Raw genomic sequence first — 21,762 nt, forward strand, 5'->3', positions numbered from 1 at the left:
TGTACAAGGATTTCATAATCACATGATAACATCTTTTTTTTGGTAATAACGCTTGTGAACATGCTATTAACATGTTAAGAGCTTCCCATGTTCACAAAATTTCCGGCTTAGGGTGACCTGGGAGCCGGCCAAAATCTCGTCAGGTTTTTTGTTTAGCCCAGCAGGCCTATCAGGTATCTCAAATACCCGGTGGCATTCGTCGGGATCGTCAATAAACTTGGTGCATTTCCAATATATAAATGGCCCCTCCGGGCCCTTTTGATATATTTCTTGACCATCTTCTCACTCACAGGTACTGAGATTTGTATATGTGGTTGGGAGTGGGTATGTCTACTTGTGCAAGAAGTTGCACACTGTGTGCAGTGCGCGGCTAGATGTGTGCAGCCCGCTATAAGAAGGGTGTATGTGTGTGTAAGGCCATTCATTGGAATGGTTCTTATCATGGGGCAATTTGTCGGTTTTGCAATTAAGTAGTGTCCTATGATAAGTATGTCACATTTTGGTGGTACTAGTCGGTAGCACGGCAATAATAGTATCTTTATGATGATGCCACCTTCCATTCCCTTCATCAAATGTAGGCATATGGTTGATAACGTGGCTAAGTTATGTCTGTATACAATTCATTTTCTTTTAGGTTCGGGTGGCACCTTGTTGTTAACACAACAAAATGGTGTCATTTGCTATGGCCCATTGTATTTTCTGCATATTGCAGCATTTGATCAGTATGTAATGCGGCCAAAAAATGTTGTAAATTTTTTTGGTTTGCCAATGACATGCCTTCTATTGGTTTTATGTGCGTGATTCATGCGATAGTTGGTCAATAACGTGGCCTGAGCATTTCTTGGATCATAGTTTTCATATTATCTTCCTTTTAAATTTGATAAAACTCTAAAATTTATGACATATTATATAACCTCTCTCTATCTCTATATTCAAAAAAATAAAGATTCACACCATGCAATATCTCTTTTTTTTTTCTCTCTCGCTATCTGTTATTATGAACCTGTAAAACAATTGAAGGTACTCCTCTTAATTCACTCTATTTCTCTTTACGGCATTTACAAAATATAAAATTTCTTTTTGTGTCTGCAACAAGAAGGAATTATAAAGATTGTTTCAAAATGTAGTCTCTCTCTCTCTCTCTCTCTCTAAATATAGATCAAGTTAAAAGTCCCTAAAATGCTACTCTTTGTTACTCTATTTTCAAGATTTTAAAAATCATATAAAGTGCAACAATTCCAAACAATAAAACAATACCATGAAAATATAAAACAATTCCAAAAAAACATTACATTGGTCTATCTTTAAAAGTTTAGGAGACTACTCTAAATGCCTTCTAATATCCACTCTCCCTCCCTCCCTCTCTCTCTCTCTCACACACACACATTTTAGTGTAAATGGATAGCAATGTGATGTTTTGCTTGATGTACAATTAATTATCTCTTACTACTCTCTAACACTTTGTTTTGGTTTCTATTTTGAAAGATATGGATGTGTATTAAGTGTATGCTATTGTATAATTCTTGAAGTATAATTAATGGTCTAGTAACCCTTGTTTGACTCTCATATTAAGATAAATGGATAGCAATGTAATGTTTTTCTTGATGTACAATTAATATTTATGCTTGTTATTGTTTGACACTTTGCTTTTGTTTTTATTTCAAAATATATGGATGCGTATTAAGTGTTTTGTGTTGTAATAGTTGTAGCTCTTGCTATCTTTGCGACCACCATGTTTTTCACCTACGAGCCAAAAGTCATCTTTCTTGCCCTATGCACAGAAGCAATCATTATAGTATTGCAAAATGCAGATGAGGCCATAAGGAAATTCAATGAGTCCAATATCCTCATGCGATATCTTGTTGAGCAGATTTAGGAACATACATTGCGTTGACTCTGAAGAGAAGGCAATGCAAAATTGTGTGAAATGCAGAAGCTAGCCGACTTTGATTATCAACAAAGAACTCGAACCATTTTGGCAATTATGCGAGCTTCGTACAAGGATTAAAAGATTGGTGCCAACTTCTACTGATTTATGTCGATTGCAGCTATCGGATGCAATATGGAACAAGCAGAAGGTGAAGAGTAAGTGCATGAGGGCATTAGATGCCGAGTCACTTCCAAAAAGAGTGCACATCTCCCAAGACACAGCCGTTGTATCATTCGGGCAGTCAGATGTTACTAGGACATGGGCAATTATGCGCATTGTTTACAACTCCATGTGTGCACATCTCATCCACATTCCACACGAGGCATTGATTGAAGGACAACAAATTGGTTCAGGGGCCTTTGGTGAAGTAAAAGAGTACAAAGTTCGAGGGATTTCTTTTCTTCTTGAGCACATAACATATTGTGGGAAATTGTACAAGGGAAACAACAACTTCAAGTTTGAGAGCTTTCAAATAGAGCATGACATGCAAGCATTGCACTCAAAAATATTCAAGTGCATTGCTTTCATAAATGAGTCGACCTGGATAACAACTTTTCCATACTATAATGGAGGCTTGATCGATGACATAATCTTGAAGGTTCCCTTCAAATACAGTGAATTTGCCAGAGTGATGTATCGCTTGGATCAAGGGTGGAAAAAGCCTCTCCCTCCTGACATGAAACTAAGCCAGGAGCATCTTGCCAAAGTCAAGGAGGTAGTGACGAATATGCCCACAGGCATGCTCTGGTGGATGGCATGGCACTGCACATACAACGAGAATTATTCACACTGACCTACACACATTTAATATAGTATTGGACTTCATCAAAGATTTGAAGGCATGCATTGGCATCATTGATCGGGGACTTCTACTAAAAGAGTCCAAAAAAGTGATTTTCTCTTAATTTTGTATATGAGGCAGGTAAAAACCCAAAAAAGGTGGCACTTGCTCAATCTACTACTGATCAAGAGCGATAGACATGAGCATGCGGCTGGCACTCGAGCTATATGATTCCCTTCTTGAATATGCCTACAATCCCGCAAATGATGTTGACACTTTGGGATACTTACTAAAAGGATGGCTGGCACTCGAGTTATATGATTCCCTTCTTGAATATGCCTACAATTCGGCAAGTGATGTGGATGCTTTGGGATACTTACTAAAAGTACTATATGACTTTTGGAAGGTTGTACACGATCCGTGGATGGGCACAATACCCACAAAAAAGCCACCATGGATGCTATACTTTATAGAGCCAAAAATTGGATGTTCCTGCTGAATCACAAAGAGAGAAAATCTATGATGCAAATGGTAGGGTTTTGTAGATCATTGAACACTGAGCCAGCGAGGGTGCAACGCCCGCTAGTCGAACTCTCTCTACCGGTTATGTAATTGAACATGGTTTTAATATTTAAAATATGTGGTCAAGATAATTTGAGATGTGGTCAAATAATTTGTTTGGTCTCATGTTTGAGGTATACTTGTCTTTATAGGGATGCTTTCCACTGATTTTTGGATTCCATATTTCAATCTTCGAGGCCAATGAGATGGATGTATTATGTATTAATCTTTCATTTACAAAGTTTCTTCTATCATCTATGTTTTTGTAGATATGATAGAAAGACAAGATAACGAGCACCATGAGTGGCTAGAAAGGCATACGAGCGACTTAAAGCTCTTGCACAAGGTTTGACTTCCCGTCAAGTAACTAGAACGGCCTGCATATCATCCAAAGGGGCAAACCCCAATCATGCCCAATGGAGTGACATAAATAAAGAAGTCACAAAGGATATAATCAAAGAGATATGGCCGTGCCCAGAAGATGAGATCAAAAAGGGAAGATGGAAGGTGTCAAGGTGCCAAAATGATGACATCAAACTCAATACTGAGCGAATATTTTTGGAGGTGTATGGCCATCCACTCCATAATTCAAATGCACCACTCTACTTTGCTAAAATGCTTTATATGCATTTTATTCTAGATAGGCCAGTGGACTTCACGTACAAAGATGTCACCATTAGCACCCATGATACTCGAGGAGGAGATAGTGTAACTCACAATACAAGAGCTTTCTCTTATTGTGGACCCGGGGGATTCACTGTGTTTTTCCGTACGGTACCACGTGAGTGTACAAGAGGGGGGGTTTTGGATTTTGTACATAAGCGTATACAATAGGGGTAGCCCCTCATTATTTCATACTCATATCGTATACATAAGGGAGGGGACATTGCGTGGGGGGGGGGGGGGGGGGGGGGGGGGGGGGGGGGAGGGGTATCACATACTATGTGTGTGTGTGTAATATATATATACATACATACAATGTACATATACACACCATGTTTATAGATCACATCATCCGCTGATAAGTTCGCATTCCGTGGATAAGTTCACATTTAGTTCACACTTAGTTAACATCGAGTTCACAACAAATTTGGTGTGGTGCACATACCCTCCCAAGTTCACATCTAGTTCACACCAAACTTAGTGTGGTGCACATGTTCACATTTAGATCACACCTAGTTCAAAAAGCGATCGGATGGGCCAGACTGCCCCAACGTGGGCCTTTGATCCCATCTCCCCAAAGAAGCAGGGATCGCTGAGAGTCATACGTTGGAGAGCTCTCCCGCCAAAAGTAGAGCAATGGCAGTCCCAGAAGGAAGCACGGGCCTCATTTGCATCGCCAAGGCCTCTTGCTCCACCCTTGCCCCTAACCAAGTTCACCTCCTCCCCTGATCCATCTCCTTTAGTGGCCCCGCCCCTGTTTTCGATTACTTCCGGCCCAGGATTACAGGTATTTCCCTATGCTCTCCCTCATTACACATAGCCCCATTCACGTTTCTGATGCGTGGCATTTTTTTTTCGGCTTCGAATCCTTTCACTTTTATGGAAGATGTAAAGTCCTCATACTGGCCAGAATCAAGCCAAAACACTGCATTTGAGCTCTGAGTTTTGTATCCATCAACTCAATTTTGAACATTACACTTTACCTTCATCTTGCATTCAGGGCACATGCCCTAAGCATCCTTCTACAAGGTATTGTCCGTTTGTACAGAACGGTTCTGTCAGATGCACCTAGCAAGTAGCTAGTTGATTTGTGGGCTCCTTCTCATTTGTTTGTGCTTTTGAAGCTTAGATCCAGGTGTGGTAATGACTTCAAGTTTGCCAAACCTTACTCGCAAGTCATCCAATCAAGCCTTTAAAGATAGTGGCAACATAGAACCATTTTTATGCACCTGTCTAAGATGGTGCCCGTGCTTCCAAAGGCTGATTTTTGAAGCTGCCAAGAAACGAAGAGGGATACTTTAGCTGCGTCGCCTACCTATGGTATCATTCTGGGGATTTTCCCAATATGTGTGTTGTTGAGTAAATTCACCAAATAGATGTATAATTGCCAAAATAGCTCCTAGAAAAGTGAAAGAATTAGGCGTGAGCAGATCTTGAGGGATGGGAGCAAACCAAGACTGCAATTATCTCTGAAGTGGCTCGCTTGAAGGGGAAAGGGGGGGTGCTGGACTTCAGCAACCTTGGGCTGAGCAAAAAAATTAAGTCAAAGAATGTTTGCATATTACCATGTAACAGTGTTCCACTTAGCTTCAAGCCTCCCTTGCAAACACAGGGCAAGAGAGCACAAAAAGTGTCTCTGTGTGTGTGTGTGTGTGGCCTGAAGTGATAGAGAGAGAGAGAGAGAGAGAGAGAGAGAGAGAGAGAGAGAGAGAGAGAGAGAGAGAGAGAGAGAGAGAGAGAGAGAGAGAGAGAGAGAGAGAGAGAGAGAGAGAGAGAGAGAGAGAGAGAGAGAGAGAGAGAGAGAGAGAAACTTGTATGAGCATTGTGTGTGTGTTTTGAAGGCTAGACGAGTTAACCAGGCTTTGAAGGCTGGACGAGTTAACCATGAGCTCAAGCAACATTTTAAACAGAGCATACATTCACAAACTGATCAGGAGCATGTTGGCATGGCAGTAGCAAGAAAGGTAATGGCTGGCTGACGGAGCTTTTAGATTGCAGCTAAGTCTTTTCACCATGTTTGCCTTGGTTCTATTTACATAATAGTTGTTCTTGCACTTTTGAAGATGATTTTGGGGGTGTGGGAGTGTGTGAAAGAGGAGCTGTTGGTCGGCAGTGCAGTAGCAGCCAATGCTCAGCTCCAATAATCACTATAGTTAGTCTAGAAATGGAGGTTTCTCACTTGCATTTTACATAGTCGCATCAGTTAACATGAAATGCATTGTCAAGACAAAGTTTTCTAGGTGTGGATATCATGGAGTCCTCTGAATATCAACTTGCCCAAGACAGTTTTGTAAAGCTTACATAGGTCTAAGTCCCATGTCTGCATTCTTAACACTCTGCATTCTAAGTCCCAAGTCTGCATTCTTAACTCAGCAGGTCATTCGAGTGGGTCTCGAGTCCACGTTTTGTATGCCAGTTGAAGGGTGAGCCACAGTGCTTCGAACCCCCATCATTGTATTGTAAAGCCGTGTTGGCTTATCGAGTCGAGGAGAGTCCGTCCCTCACTCGCTACTTGATTATTGTTTGAGACAGATGGGTATCCATGTAGCTCGGGCGAATCACAAATCCGTCTTCAGATAGCTGTAGGAAGTTTTCTTTGTGTCGGCCATCTTCGTGCCCAATTCTTGTGTAGGGTCTACCCATGTCCTCTTAGTATCCAACTGTACAAGATCCCGACGGATGATTTTATTAATCTCCGTTCTTGTAATTGCCAGTGATGGACCCTCAAGAGAGTATTGGAAGCGGGGTAATCTTTCCATACTGAACCCGTGTCTCTGAAACCACGAGGACAGTTGCGCATACCAGCATGATGTATCCGAGTTTTCTATTAGGCTCTTGTTGAGCCCATGTTCAGTGTATTGCACCCTCTTATGCTATGTATGCACTTGGGACCTAGCATTTGGTATCAGAGCTTGTCGAGATGGCCTCATTAAAGGCTTGGTTCAATGTGGAAGTTGTGTCCTTATGCTTTGAAAAGGCGATGCACCGTTTAGTTGAACGTTATGATGGATGGAGCAGAGAAGAACCGGAATATGACGGGGATGCGGTGCAAGATGCTATGCATGCTTTGACTCAAACTCGCTCGAGGACTATGGAGATTTACCACAAGGATGTAGATTCGATGCGGTTGGAAAGTAAGAGAACAAGGAAGGAACTTGAAGGAAAGAAAGCAATGTTGGAGGATGAGCTCCGCCGGCAAGAGCAAGGGGTAACCTGGCTTTTTGAGAAGGTGGCTATGATGTAGGATAAGTGGGCCACTGAGGTAGAAATTGCAAAGGAAGAGATGGATCAACAGGGGCTGGTTCGAATGTAGGCCACAGATGGCCGTTGGATTCCCCCTCGACGAGGCGGATTACAAGAGGATGCGAGGCGGGTAAAGTGTACTCGATACCGTACCAGGCAGCTAGGAACACGATCAAATGGTCGGGGATGTACAACAATCATGGTATATCGGGCTGAGCCGAGGGGACCAGTGAACAACTAACACGTGTGGTGAGATATGTCGGCATGAGTGGAACATCATGTTGGGGCAGTCTATGGATGGCCGATGGGTTCCCCCTCGACAAAGCGGGATGTCTACCGAGTGGGAGTGCAACATGAGTGCGCATGAGAATAGCCAGGGTAGTAGAGACCAGATCACTACGACAGGGCGATGCAATGAAAAGGGTGGCATAATTTTCGGTGGTTTTGCCAAACCAGGTGCGGTGGCGCTCAAGAAGGCATGGAAGGAAGAGATGGCGAATGTGATACATGCACCACATTGCGAGAGGGCGGGCTTCGGTGAGTACTAGCCCGCGTTTCATTCGAGTTTCTTTGCTTGGTGAGTGATTATGCACATGTTCCTACTCATTAGCTATCAGTTGTAGCGGAATGAATGTCGTTCTTTCTCAAAATGAGTGATCCATATTTTGCTCAAGGTTCCTTTTTGTTCTTATGGAATGAAGAGCCTTCCGTTCTTTATGGAGAGTACTGTGATCACAAACAAAGTGAGTGGATATTGTGCGTGCAAGTGTATGAGACTGAGAGAAAGAGAGAAGAGAGATACGACACCAGAGACGTTGTAAAACCCTCCTCCGAAGGCCCCACTCTCATCGGCGAGAGTGGTCTACTTATTGATTGCATAAAGGGTGTACAATGATGATGCATGGATTGATGCAACTCGTGACTATGTCAGTGACGACGATGATGACTTTAGGACTGAAATCTGCCAAAACCTAGGGGCTGTTTGTGAGACTGAAAACGCAGGTTCGGCTGCGTTTTTAAGGCTGAATATGATTGCTGTCCTTGACTCTGAAAATGCTGGTTTGATGTGGCGACTGAAGTTTGAAAACGCTGCCCAATTGCAGGTCTCTGGCTGCGTTTTGTAGGCTGCTAACATTGGGCGCTGAAAATGCTGATATCTCCAGCCCTTTATTGCTGAAAACGCTAGTTGGTTGCAGTCCCTTGAGGGCGATCCCAAAATGCTAGGGATTGGGGGTGGATGACGATAGCAAAAATGCTAGGTTGGGGACTGTTGCTGCTGTGTTGCTTGTGGAAACGTCAAGCTACAAGAGAGGATGGCACCACAAAAACGCTGGGCTGAATGGGGAGGGGCTCGCCAAGGAATGCTTGGAGAGGGTCTTGCTGAGAGAGGGGGAGTACCTGCTGCTTGGGGGCTTGTTGTGCTCCTTGCTCATCTGCCCAAGAGTGCTAACTTGGGTTTGCTTATATATTCTCTTACCCAATTTGCCCTACCTACTTTTGTTGGGAAGTCACTTAAATTAATAAGCGAAAAATGTCAAAAATAGGGAAAATAGGATAAAGTCACTAGAAAAATCCCCAAACTGACTCTGATGGAATCTGATTGAATGCTTATGATTATGCGATGTGCAACCAGAGGATATGCAACTAAGTGATTGGGCATGCATGGTCTACAAATAGACTCACAAAAGTGCTAGATCACTTCTAATTTAGACTGACTGGACTTGACGAAAACCCTGTTATGGTGTAGTTTGTCCACAGACACATAGGGTTGGATGTGTCACGTGACATTAGCCAATGCTGGCTAAGATGGAATTACTAGACATTGGGCGCGGCAGATGAACAATATTCGTATAGCGACCAACAAGGTAGTGGGGCGAAGAGTCGCTCTATAATGTGGGGATTGCAATCGCGCGACTTCAGTTAGCTGATTTCTTGGATTGAGTTTATGAGGTGGATATCTCCTCGTCACAGAAGTTGTGAATGCACAAACAGGTGCAAAAGGTAGCCAAATCGGCACCAAGTTTTGGGAGGTGGTATACATAGAGCTCGGCATTGATCCCACGGGGTCATACATCGGTGATGCTAACGTGTAGCTGGAAAGAGTGAATGTGTACTACAACAAGGCAAGCTACAGGTGCTACGTGCCTCGCACCGTTGTCGTGCTGTGACACGTAAATAGTGGGAACGCATGCTACAAGATCTATCTTGTATTTTTTTAGATACATAATTATATTTCCTATAGTGTACATACGCATATTTAAGTATAATAATAAGCCTTCTATCTCATCCTATTATTTTTCTCAATTGTAACATATCCTTACTTTACCATCATAAAATACTATGGGAAAAGCATCAATAGCTCCGCCTCTTTAACTTGGGGCAAAAAGCATTGATTCTTTATTTCTACTATTTCATTATCATCTCACACCCTAGCTAGATCCTATATCTAGGGCAAACTCTAATATATATATATATTCTACGTATTTTTTATACTTTTCTTATATTTCTTTTTAAATAGCTACTAGGAGAGAATCAAATCCTAGTGGGACACTAGGTGGCATGATTTCAAAGATACACTTATTTTAATGCATTATTGCAAGCATGATTACAAAACTTTGTCAAGCAGCAATGTCATGCTTTCATATGGCATGAGGTGTCCTTGTGAATTAAATGAAAGTCTAGGCTAAGGAGACCACATGAAGACTTTTGCTGCCATAAATGGACCCTATTTTGATGAATTTTTTACACAAGGTTCCAATCTGAATTGGAAAACAATTTTAAAATGAAAATCGTAGCTAATGAGCTGAAGTTTTTGCCCATATTTTTACTTTTTTATTTGGAGCCACGGTTGAGGAGATATGATCAAAATACTGGACCCCAGTCTGCCCACATCATGCAAGGACAGCTCATTTCCAACTTTTCCAATTCATGTTCACACTGGCTCCTCTCTTCTTGTGTAAACCCTTGGGGGTTCCCTTCACCTATAAAAGGGGACCTCTTCTTCCTTGGAAAGAACTCAAGCATTCAAGCCATTGATGAGAGGAATTCTTGAGGGAGTGAGTAGTAATGCCTAATAGTACTTAGCCCCATTAACATAAGCCAAGCCTACACTTTCTCCTAGAGGAAGACTAGCCATTCTTGAACGCTATCCTTGGAAGATCAACTCTAATAAAAGAAGGTGTTGTACTTGGCGTATCAATCAACATTGAATTCTCCCCTCTTCTTCTCTCTCCCATCAATAATGGTGCCGAAGGGTTTCAAGTAAGATGTGTTCTACATTGATGTTTTCTTGATTTCTTGTTGTTTTCATTTTCATCTCTAATCCAACATATATATATGTATCTAATCTCATCTCCTTAACCAAACCTATCTCTCTCATTCTTAGTAATTCATCCTCTCTAGGTTCTCTTTGCTACAAGTACATCTCTCCCCGCAGTATCCTTATTGCCTACGTGCAAGAATAGGGCTTGGGAGGGAAACTTCTCATCTCTTCACTTCTCTCATATCTACATTTCTCACATACTATCCTAGATGAATAACCCACATGATGATCATTTCTATCATTTTCACTCTGTACGATCTATTAGAATTAACGTATGGATTAGCCGAAAAATACACTTTCAACAACGTATAGTGTTTCTCTTTGGCCCAGAAAGGCTTAATGAAATACTTCTATCACCGGATCCCATCATACTACCTCTCATAGACTATAACTTTTCTTTTGACGTAAGCGTAGTTATCTTGCTATGAACCAAGAGGATTTGTACACACAATTAATCCCAATCACTAGACAAAATATATATATTATGGTAAGCACAAAACTACAATTCCAAAGAACAATTCATAGCCTATTTGGTCAGTTAAGATTGGATGCCATTAACTCATCTATTAACCCTTTCATATTACCCATGATACGATATGACCATAGCCTTGATGTTTTCATTTTCGTATTGTTTTGACATTCTCTTTTGTGTTATTTCTTTGTGTGTGTGAGCGCAAGAGAGAAAGAGTGAATCTTCTTTGATTGCACTTCTTTCCAAACCCTAGTCTTCATGACATCTATGGTTTAACTCCTTCATATAGTTTTTGTTGAGTTCTCTCACAAACTCTCACAGCCATAAGCCCGGTGCTTTCCTGGCAAGACTGCAAATTTCTCGACATATTTTTGGTAAACCCGACGCGAAACTGCCAGGGTGAGAGTTTGTGGGTAACCATGGGTGATCATGTTGAGCAACAGGGTATGCATTTTGACCCAACAACAATGCAAATGTTTCAAGCATTTGGAATGTTCATGCAACAACAACATGCCACTGAAAGAAGGGAGATTTCAGCAACGAAGGCCATACAAGCGGTCATCAACAGAATGGATTAATTCAATGGCAAAGATGTAACCAAGTGCTTACGCGAGTATGTGAAGGAGATGGAGCTGCATCGCGTGTCAGAAGGTGAGATGATTCAAAGCTTTGAGCTAGTTGTTGCTCCAGAAATTAGGGAGCATGTTAGGGCAATTAAAGACGGGCATGGGAGAAATTGAGAAGAACTCAAAGTAGCTTTAAAGGAGGAATATTTCATGGAGGACTCTGAGAGAGTGACCAAAAGGACATTCTTAGAATGGGTAGTCAAGCCAAAGCAAGGACTATCAATAACAGAACTACTTAGGGAATTTGAGCGGCGCTATGCACAACTCACAAGGACAGAAAGGGCCACACTAGATGCAGAAAAGACAGATCTTTTCTTACAAGCTGCAGGTAAAGAGTTTCAAGAAAATTTGGAGCTTCTTCTTGAAGAAAAAGATGCTGAGCAAGGACTAAAGACCGACTGGAATGAGGTTGAAGGTGCTGTCTCACTACTTGCCAAACGACAAAGAAGAAGGGACAAGATGGTACTAAACACTACAAGTCCTTCCACCTCAACTCCTGACAAAATGGTAAAGCCTACTTTTATCGCTCCTAAGTTTGATGAGTCCATGCTAGATGAGCTTGTGAAGGGAATGCGTGTCTTGAAGGTGAAGCTTGCAAAGCTTGAAGAAAAAGGCCAACCATCAGGGCCACTTCCTAGGCAAAGACAACAGCCCAAAGAAGGGTTTGTTAATAGATGTATTTGGTGTGATAGTACAGACCATGTAAGAAGGGATTGTGATGATTTTAGTGATGCTTTGTCAAAAGATGTTGTCTTTTTTAAGGATGGTAGAATCCACTTAAGAGAGACAGGTCTACCCTTGAGAACTAACTTTGGGAAGGGGGGAATGCAAACCTTAGTTGAAGATATGGCAACTAAGCATGCCACCTCTTCAGTTGAGGCAACTACTTATGGAGTAAAAATTGAGCATTTTTGTGATGAAGAGATGAGTGACCATCATGGTCAAATTTGGCCAAATGTCATGCAATTAGCTAAAAAGGGAAAGCTTACAAATGAGATTCTACATGAAGCAGGTGATTGCATACGTCTAGAAACAGGATGGAATGATCCAGTGGACTCATTGTCAGTGCATGCTTACATTACAAAATGCCAACAAAATGAGGCAATTGTAGAAGAGAAGCGCAGACGTGAGAATGCTAATGAAGGACCATCAAAAAGAGCTTCTAGAACTGGGGGAAGAAGTGACTCAATTCCTTCTCAAACACCCTCAACAAAAGGAGCATCTCCACCTGAAGTACTCATGGAGGAGTCTACAACAGGAAAGAAGAAAGAGCCAACAAAAGGTAAGACAAAAGGCCCAACTTATAAACTACAATCTGATATTGAGGTTGCTACAGATTTAAAGAAAGTCTTGGAGGAAAGGATCTTGAATAGCAAGATTGAGTTCACTCTGGGAGAAGTTCTTGGCATTGCAAAGCGTGAATTCCACGAGGAGATCATTGACATCATCAAGAGGAAGAGGCAAACCCTTGCTGAAGTTTCTCGTCCACAGGTTGAAGGGGAAACCTTGAAGACACAAGGGATGCAACTGCAAAATAAGGAGAATGATGGAGCTGTGGTAGGATGCTACCAATCTAGTGGGAGAGTGAAGCAAGTGTATTTCTCAAATGATGATGAAGAAGTTGAAGATATTCCTAGGAGTTACTATTCACGAAGTCAATGGGCAAGGGCTACTACAGAAACTTTGGTCAAGGTAGGTGATCTTGAAGAGCCATTTGTTGCCTTGATTGACCATGGTTTAGAAATAAACATAATGTCAAAGAGTCTCTACAACAAGTGAAAATGGCCGATGGACACAGATCATGGCTGGATGGTAAAAGTGGCAAACAATTCATCCGGTGAATTGTATGCAGCATGTCCAGGTGTGAAGGTAACAATAGGTGATGTGAAGATTGACCAAAACTTCTTTGTACAGGATACATCTTCATATCATCTCATCCTTGGACAACCCTACATTGTGGGAGTTCGAATGGAAACAAAGGTAATGGACGATGGTTCAGCATATGCTAGAATACGTAGCAAAGATGGTAAACGAGCTGTCCAATTTCTCACAGTCTGTATAAACCATGAAAGAAATCGTGACAACCTCAGAGAACATCCTCTACCAAAGGTAAGCAAAGAGTTTCATGATCATAGAGAAATGATGGGTTTTTGCCAAGTACCATTGTAAAGCGGGATTGCAGTGGTACAGAAAGAAAAAGGGTCTCCCCTGATCCAAAAATAGGTGAAACTTTCTCAATGAGCTCCTTGGTAACAAGGAATGGATCAGTATGTTTTACAAAACTTGAAGATTTGAAGAGATATGAGAGGCAATATGTGCATAATGTACAAATAGGCATGAAAAAGAGTGGGTTGCTAAAGCCTACTGAAAATGTTTTGGGTTTGTGTGAACAAGTTTCTTTTGTAGATACTATGGGTGAGCTTGATGCTATAATGAGGTCTAGTTTGCATCTTGAAAATGAAGTTGTGGAAGTTTGCTCTATGGAAATGTATCAAGTAATAGAAGCCTTTAAAGAAAGCCAAACAGTTGGCCCATAAGTCCATGTTGAAACTAAATACAAGAGTGTAGCAAAGAAGGTGAAACCAGTAGCTTCACACTTACCACCCAACAACAGGGAAAAGATTGAACAGGCTTCTTTACAACCAAGTTTGCGGAATCCTAAAAAGATCGGGCATACCTTCACAAAGGAGTCTTTTCAAGAGTTGCAGATTGGTTGCGAGGAGTTTCTAACACAGGAGGAGACAAAGTGCTTCAAAGAAATGCTTTCAAAGCATGGTAAGGCTTTTGCATTTGAGCCACATGAGATAGGATGTGTTGATCCTTATATTGTAGCTCCTATGGTAATTTTCACAATACCTCATGTGCCTTGGAATCTGCGGCCTATTCAGGTTCCAAAGGCTCATTTGCCAAAGTTAGTAGAGCTACTGAATGAGAAAATCAAAATGGAAATCTTGGAGCCTTCTTGTGCTCCAATATACTCAAACAGGTGGTTCACAATTCCAAAGAAGAATGGTTCTCTACGCTTCATCCAAGATATGCAACCAGTGAACAAGGTGACAATTAGAAAGGTAGGTGCAGGTCCAATTGTGGATGAATTTGCAGAGGCGTTTGCAGGGAGGGCAATCTACTCAATGGGGGATCTCTACTCAGGGTATGATCAATTTCAGCTTGCAATCGAAAGCAGAGACTTGACAACCATGAGGACACCTTTGGGTTTGGTAAGGATGTGTACCGTGCCACAGGGAGCAACCAACTCGGTTGCACATATGATGAATGGGATGAATAAGGTCTTACGTGACTTTATTCCTCAAATCACAATGCCTTTCATTGATGATTTGCCTATCAAAGGATGTGAAGAAAGTGACAAAGATGAAGCTTTGGATCTCAAGGGATGTCGCAGGTTTGTGGTAAATCACATAAATGATTGTGATAAAATTTTGTCTAGGTTGGAAGAAGTGAATCTTACATTGTCAGGGAAAAAGTCTATGTTTGGTGTCAAAGAAGTGCTCATTGTGGGGCACATGTGCGGGCCATATGGTAGGAAACCTTGTCCATCAAAGGTAGATGCCATCCAAAGAATGAAAGAAACATGCACTAGCATCACTGAGGTTAGAAGGTTTCTGGGAGCATGTGTCTTCTATGTTATTTGGATTCCACATTATGCACATGTAGCTGATCCTCTTTATCAGCTACTTAGAAAGAATCAAAAGTTTAAATGGATAGAAGCACATGTAAAATCCATGAAAAAGCTAAAGAAGTTACTCCAGTCAGCAACGACTTTGAGAAAGGTAGACTATGAGTGTCAAAGGTAAGTGATTGTGACAGTAGATACCAGTCCTACAGGGATTGGATGGGCAATAGGGCAAGATGACAAAGAAGGACACAGGTATGTGGTAAGATTTGGAGCAAAGGTACTAAGTGCTCGCCAAAGAAACTATCCACAGATAAAGAGAGAGTTATGGGGTATGGTTACAGCCTTGAAAAGTGGGAAAGCGTACCTAATTGGTGCATGTGTGGTTGTAGAAACAGATTGTCTACCACTTCTTGGGATGATTATAAGCTGCTCAACACCAGACATTGCTATGTTGCGGTGGATTGCCTACATTAAGTCCTTAAATCCCGAGTTTAAGCACATTGCAGATAAAGACAATATAGTGGCAGATATGCTATCAAGGGCAAGGTATGAAGATGAGTCACAAATGATTGATGAGGGAGATGATGTAGGCACAAAATTCTATTCTATCTCTCATGTCAAAGGTAACAATGTTTGCATGACTAATTCACTTGAATTGTTCTTGAAAGATCTTTATGAAGGTGATTGGCTTTCTATTGGAAGGTACTTGAGTACTCTAACAAAACAGGATGATTGGTCTGAACAAGAATTCAAGAGGATATGCATGAAAGCATATGGGTACTTTTTAAGGGATGGTTACTTGTGGAAGCATCCTAAACAAAAGGGTGCTACACCACAACGGGTTATATGTAAAAAAGAGACTCAAGTAAAGCTCATGCAAGAGTTTCATGAGAGTCTATGGGCTGGACACAGGGGTGTGTGGGCAACCTTCTCCAAGTTGAAAGAAAAATACTGGTGGAAGGGTATGTATAAAGATGTATCTCAGTTTGTAGAGTCATGTGTAACTTGTCAAATGTATTCAAATGTTCGACATCGTGATGGATTGCACCCTACATATCCACTAGCCATGCACTATAAATGGGTTGTGGATCTAGTCACGATGCCTTTAGGACTCTGGCAGATGAGATACTTGGTTCTTGCACGAGAGGACCTAACTAACCAGGTTGAAGGAAGAGCATTAAGAGCTAAGACCACAGAAGCTGTGTGCAAATTCCTTCTTGATGAGGTGATTTGCCGTTATGGTTGTGTGGGAAAAATCACTGCAGATCGAGGTGAACTGGATGCCGAAGAAGCAAGGGAGTTCTTTTCTAGATTAGGGATCAAGCTTTCTCTTACTACAGCTTACAACCCTGAAGGCAATGGAAAGAGTGAAAGAGGGCATCCTCCTATTATCAAAGCTTTGGCCAAGGCTTGCGAAGGAAGAGTTGGTGAGTGGCCAAAATTGTTACCATATGCTTTATGGACTGATCATACAACACATAGCTCAGTAACTGGCTACATGCCTGCGGAGCTAATGTATGGTCAAAAGCCAGTGATGCCGATTGAGGATACAATTCCCACATGGAATGTACTACCTTGGCAAGAGGGGCTTAGTAGGGAAGATCTCCTTGCACTGCGTATAAGGCAGCTAGAGAGAAGACCTGGAGACATTGAAGCTGCAAAAGAACGACTCAAAAATGCAAGGTTGAAAAACAAGGACTATTTTGATAAGAGACATCGACTCAGGAGCAAAGCAATTGACAAAGGTGACTGGGTTTTAGTGTATGATAGTAGCCTTGATAACCAGCACACAGTCATGAGTAAGTTCTCAAAAAGATGGTTTGGACCGTATGTTGTAAAGCATGTGCATGAAAATGCTACTTACAGCTTGTCTGAACTAGATGGTATAGAAGTAAAGATTCCCATTGCAGTAAAAAGGATTAAAATGTTTAAGAGAAGAGGAGATAATGATCTAGAAGATATTGATGAGGAAGAAGAGAAAAACACAGGTGAAGATCAAAGTGAACATGAAGCTCTGGAATCATCCAGTGAAGAAGACGACAAGGAAGATGTACAAGAGGTCTAATCTTACAAAGAGACAATGTGGCACATACCGGAGGATGTGCAGGTTTAGAGGGGGTGGATGTCGTGCTGTGACACGTACATAGTGGGAACGCATGCTACAAGATCTATCTTGTATTTTTTTAGATACATAATTATATTTCCTATAGTGTACATATGCATATTTAAGTATAATAATAAGCCTTCCATCCCATCCTATTATTTTTCTCAAGGGTAACATATCCTTACTTTACCATCAGAAAATACTATGGGAAAAGCATCAATAGCTTTGTCTCTTTAACTTGGGGCAAAAAGCATTGATTATTTATTTCTACTATTTCATTATCATCTCACACCCTAGCTAGATCCTATATCTAGGGTAAACTCCAATATATATATATTCTACGTATTTTTTATACTTTTCTTATATTTCTTTTTAAATAGCTACTAGGAGAGAATCAAATCCTAGTGGGACACTAGGTGGCATGATTTCAAAGATACACTTATTTTATTGTATTATTGCAAGCATGATTACAAAAATTTGTCAAGGAGCAATGTCATGCTTTCATATGGCATGAGGTGTCCTTGTGAATTAAATGAAAGTCTAGGCTAAGGAGACCACATGAAGACTTTTGCTGCCATAAATGGACCCAATTTTGATGAATTTTTTACACAAGGTTCCAATCCGAATTGGAAAACGATTTTAAAATTAAAATCGTAGCTAATGAGTTGAAGTTTTTGCCCATATTTTTACTTTTTTATTTGGAGCCACGGTTGAGGAGATATGATCAAAATACTGGACCCCAGTCTGCCCACATCATGCAAGGACAGCTCATTTCCAACTTTTCCAATTCATGTTCACACTGGCTCCTCTCTTCTTGTGTAAACCCTTGGGGGTTCCCTTCACCTATAAAAGGGGACCTCTTCTTCCTTGGAAAGAACTCAAGCATTCAAGCCATTGATGAGAGGAATTCTTGAGGGAGTGAGTAGTAATGCCTAATTGTACTTAGCCCCATTAACATAAGCCAAGCCTACACTTTCTCCTAGAGGAAGACTAGCCATTCTTGTACGCTATCCTTGGAAGATCAACTCTAATAAAAGAAGGTGTTGTACTTGGCGTATCAATCAACATTGAATTCTCCCCTCTTCTTCTCTCTCCCATCAATAATGGTGCTGAAGGGTTTCAAGTAAGATGTGTTCTACATTGATGTTTTCTTGATTTCTTGTTGTTTTCATTTTCATCTCTAATCCAACATATATATATGTATCTAATCTCATCTCGTTAACCAAACCTATCTCTCTCATTCTTAGTAATTCATCTTCTCTAGGTTCTCTTTGCTACAAGTACATCTCTCCCCGCAGTATCCTTATTGCCTACGTGCAAGAATAGGGCTTGGGAGGGAAACTTCTCATCTCTTCACTTCTCTCATATCTACATTTCTCACATACTATCCTAGATGAATAACCCACATGATGATCATTTCTATCGTTTTCACTCTGTACGATCTATTAGAATTAACGTATGGATTAGCCGAAAAATACACTTTCAACAACGTATAGCGTTTCTCTTTGGCCCAGAAAGGCTTAATGAAATACTTCTATGACCAGATCCCATCATACTACCTCTCATAGACTATAACTTTTCTTTTGACGTAAGCGTAGTTATCTTGCTATGAACCAAGAGGATTTGTACACACGATTAATCCCAATCACTAGACAAAATATATATATTATGGTAAGCACAAAACTACAATTCCAAAGAACAATTCGTAGCCTATTTGGTCAGTCAAGATTGGATGCCATTAACTCATCTATTAACCCTTTCATATTACCCATGATACGATATGACCATAGCCTTGATGTTTTCATTTTTGTATTGTTTTGACATTCTCTTTTGTGTTCTTTCTTTGTGTGTGTGAGCGCAAGAGAGAAAGAGTGAATCTTCTTTGATTGCACTTCTTTCCAAACCCTAGTCTTCATGGCATCTATGGTTTAACTCCTTCATATAGTTTTTGTTGAGTTCTCTCACAAACTCTCACAGCCATAAGCCCGGTGCTTTCCTGGCAAGACCGCAAATTTCTCGACACCGTGCTCATGGATCTGGAGCCAGGTACTATGGATAGTGTTTGAACGGGCCCTTATGGGCAGATCTTTCGCCCAGATAACTTCATCTTTGGCCAGTCCAAAGCTAGCAACAACAACTGGGCCAAGGGTCACTACACCGAAGGCGCAAAGTTCATTGATTATGTCCTTGAAGTTGTCCGCAAAGAGCCCGAAAACTACGACTTCCTTCAAGGTGAGTGCCTTTAAGATCTCATTCTATCGTTCTTTATTCTATTTTATTATGTGAAATGTTGTTTTGTCATGCCTTCTTTTCCATTTCTACGATGTTATAGTTCCATTTATGTCTGTTATAATGATTCTGTTGTCAGTTTTGTTTATATATGACAGTGTAGCTAGCCTGTGCAATCGTCTTGTTTGAAAACAATGTTCAGATCTGTCCTCAGTGAAGGTTTGAAAACAATATTCAGATCTGTCCTCAGTGAAGGTTGTTAGATTTCTTTAAATAAAATTTTCACCGTTGTTGTGCTAACTTCTCTAGCTTCCTAGTATCCCCTCTCACTTGGTAGACATTGGCTTTAGATCTACACTCACCACTCCCAGCCAGTGTTGGATTCCAAATTTGTTTCAAGTCAGCAAGGCTTTGCCACAAACTCTTTCTTCAATTAATGTTAATCCGTAAACTGTATACTGTTTCTATGCTTGAGATGTTTGTCTATACACTATGATGCAAGCTTCTGTAGTGGCAGTGTCTTCAACATTGTGTCATTAATCCTACCGAACTGGTTGATGGTGTCTTGTATACCTGGAATGGCGGTTTTTTCTTTCTGTTATAGCTACATCTTATAAAAAAGCTAGCTTTTCTCTACTGATCAGTTAAATTTGTGATTGCTTGCTTTGAGGCCTTTGTTTTGTAGTTGTTTTGTAGTTTTGAGCTCTGCCTCCTGCAACAAGTTCGCATTCTCAACGGCTTCCTTGGGCCTCATCTTATTAAGCTTCCTCTTTTCAGACTTCTTCGGGAAGGATGATGACGATGCAAGGAGGATTTCATGCTGACGCTCACAATGGGAGGCTAGCACTTTGCAAGCGAAGCGATTGCCAGACGCAGAGTGAGTTCTCAGTTCACTTTAGTCGTGACTTATTTTTGCCTGCTCAATGCCCTTAGGCTTTAGCTATGGCGTCCGAGTCTTGACCTACTGATCATTGACACTTAGTCTTGACGTCCCGACCTGCTGGAGCTGGCGTCCGAGTCCCGACTTCTTCCACTGCAGCCACCAACGTTGTTGACTCCCGGAGCCTCTTGTTGCCTGTCCAATGCACTAAATCGGCTTTTAGATCATAGTTTGAAGCATCTATCGGTAGTTACACTAAATATTGTCACATTTTGTCAAATTTTTTCAAGGCAAGCTCAAAATCTAGCCTAGATTTTGCAAGTTAGTGATACTCACAATTTTGGGTGGTAGTGTGGTATTAACTCAATAAAGAATGTACTTAAGTACCTCACCTTCTGTAGAAAAGAGACCAGTTGACGTGCGGTCGTTGGTGAAGGTAGGGCCATGAGTGCGGACACCTTACTTGGGTCGGCGTTGATACCTTTTGCTGAAATTTCATGGCCTAGTAGAATGACTTTACTCTCCCCAATGTGGCATTTATCCACATTTAATTGCCCACCTAGGCTCTGCAACCTGGCCAAACCTTCAGTTACCTTTTCTAAATGTGAAATACGGGAGCTATATATACAAAAATCATCAATGAACACTCTTATGGATGTTCCAAAGAACGGTTGAAAAACATATGTGACATATCTTTGGAATGTGGCAGGTGCATTTGTGAGACCAAATGGCATAACCCTGTATGCAAAACAACCCCATGGAGTGATAAAAGTGGTTTTTAGCTGATCTTCCAAGGCTATGCGTATTTGAAAGTATCCAGAATAACCATCACAGACGGTATAGCATTCAAAACCCGCTACTTCATTCAGAATTTCATCCAAGAAAGGGAGAGGAAAGTGGTCTCTCTTTGTAGCTGTATTTAGTGGTTTGTAGTCAACACAGACCCTCCACTACGGGTGACACCCATTCTGAGTTTTCTACAGGATAGATGAATCCCGCCTCCAGCAGTTTCCTTACCTCGGCCAAGAGTGCCTTTTCTTGTATGACCCCCAATCGTCGTAGCTTTTGCACAATTGGTTTTACCCCTTCCTTCAGCTTAATATGATGTTCCACCACTGTAATGCCTGTGATTCTTTCATAGTTGTCAATGAACAGGTTAGGAAATCCCATCAACATTTGCAAAAAACTATCTTTCTCCTCAAGTGTTACTTCCGTAGACAACATACCCTTCAACTTACTTCCTCCTAGGCCAGGTGATTTTCTCTCCTCTTCATTGGGTTTCCCTTTTGGTGATGGATCACCAGTTGTGATTACCCT

The 21,762-nt window shown here is 41.2% G+C and overlaps 1 pseudogene; it reads left to right on the plus strand.

Annotated features, from left to right (window-relative positions):
- Window positions 1-6,855: 6,855 nt before the first annotated feature.
- Window positions 6,856-19,582, plus strand: LOC147424861 (uncharacterized; annotated as a pseudogene).
- The last annotated feature ends 2,180 nt before the right edge of the window (window positions 19,583-21,762 follow it).

The sequence above is a fragment of the Adiantum capillus-veneris genome, chromosome 25 (genome assembly GCF_014529385.1).
Source record: "Adiantum capillus-veneris isolate H3 chromosome 25, ASM1452938v2, whole genome shotgun sequence".
Lineage (NCBI taxonomy): Eukaryota > Viridiplantae > Streptophyta > Polypodiopsida > Polypodiales > Pteridaceae > Adiantum > Adiantum capillus-veneris.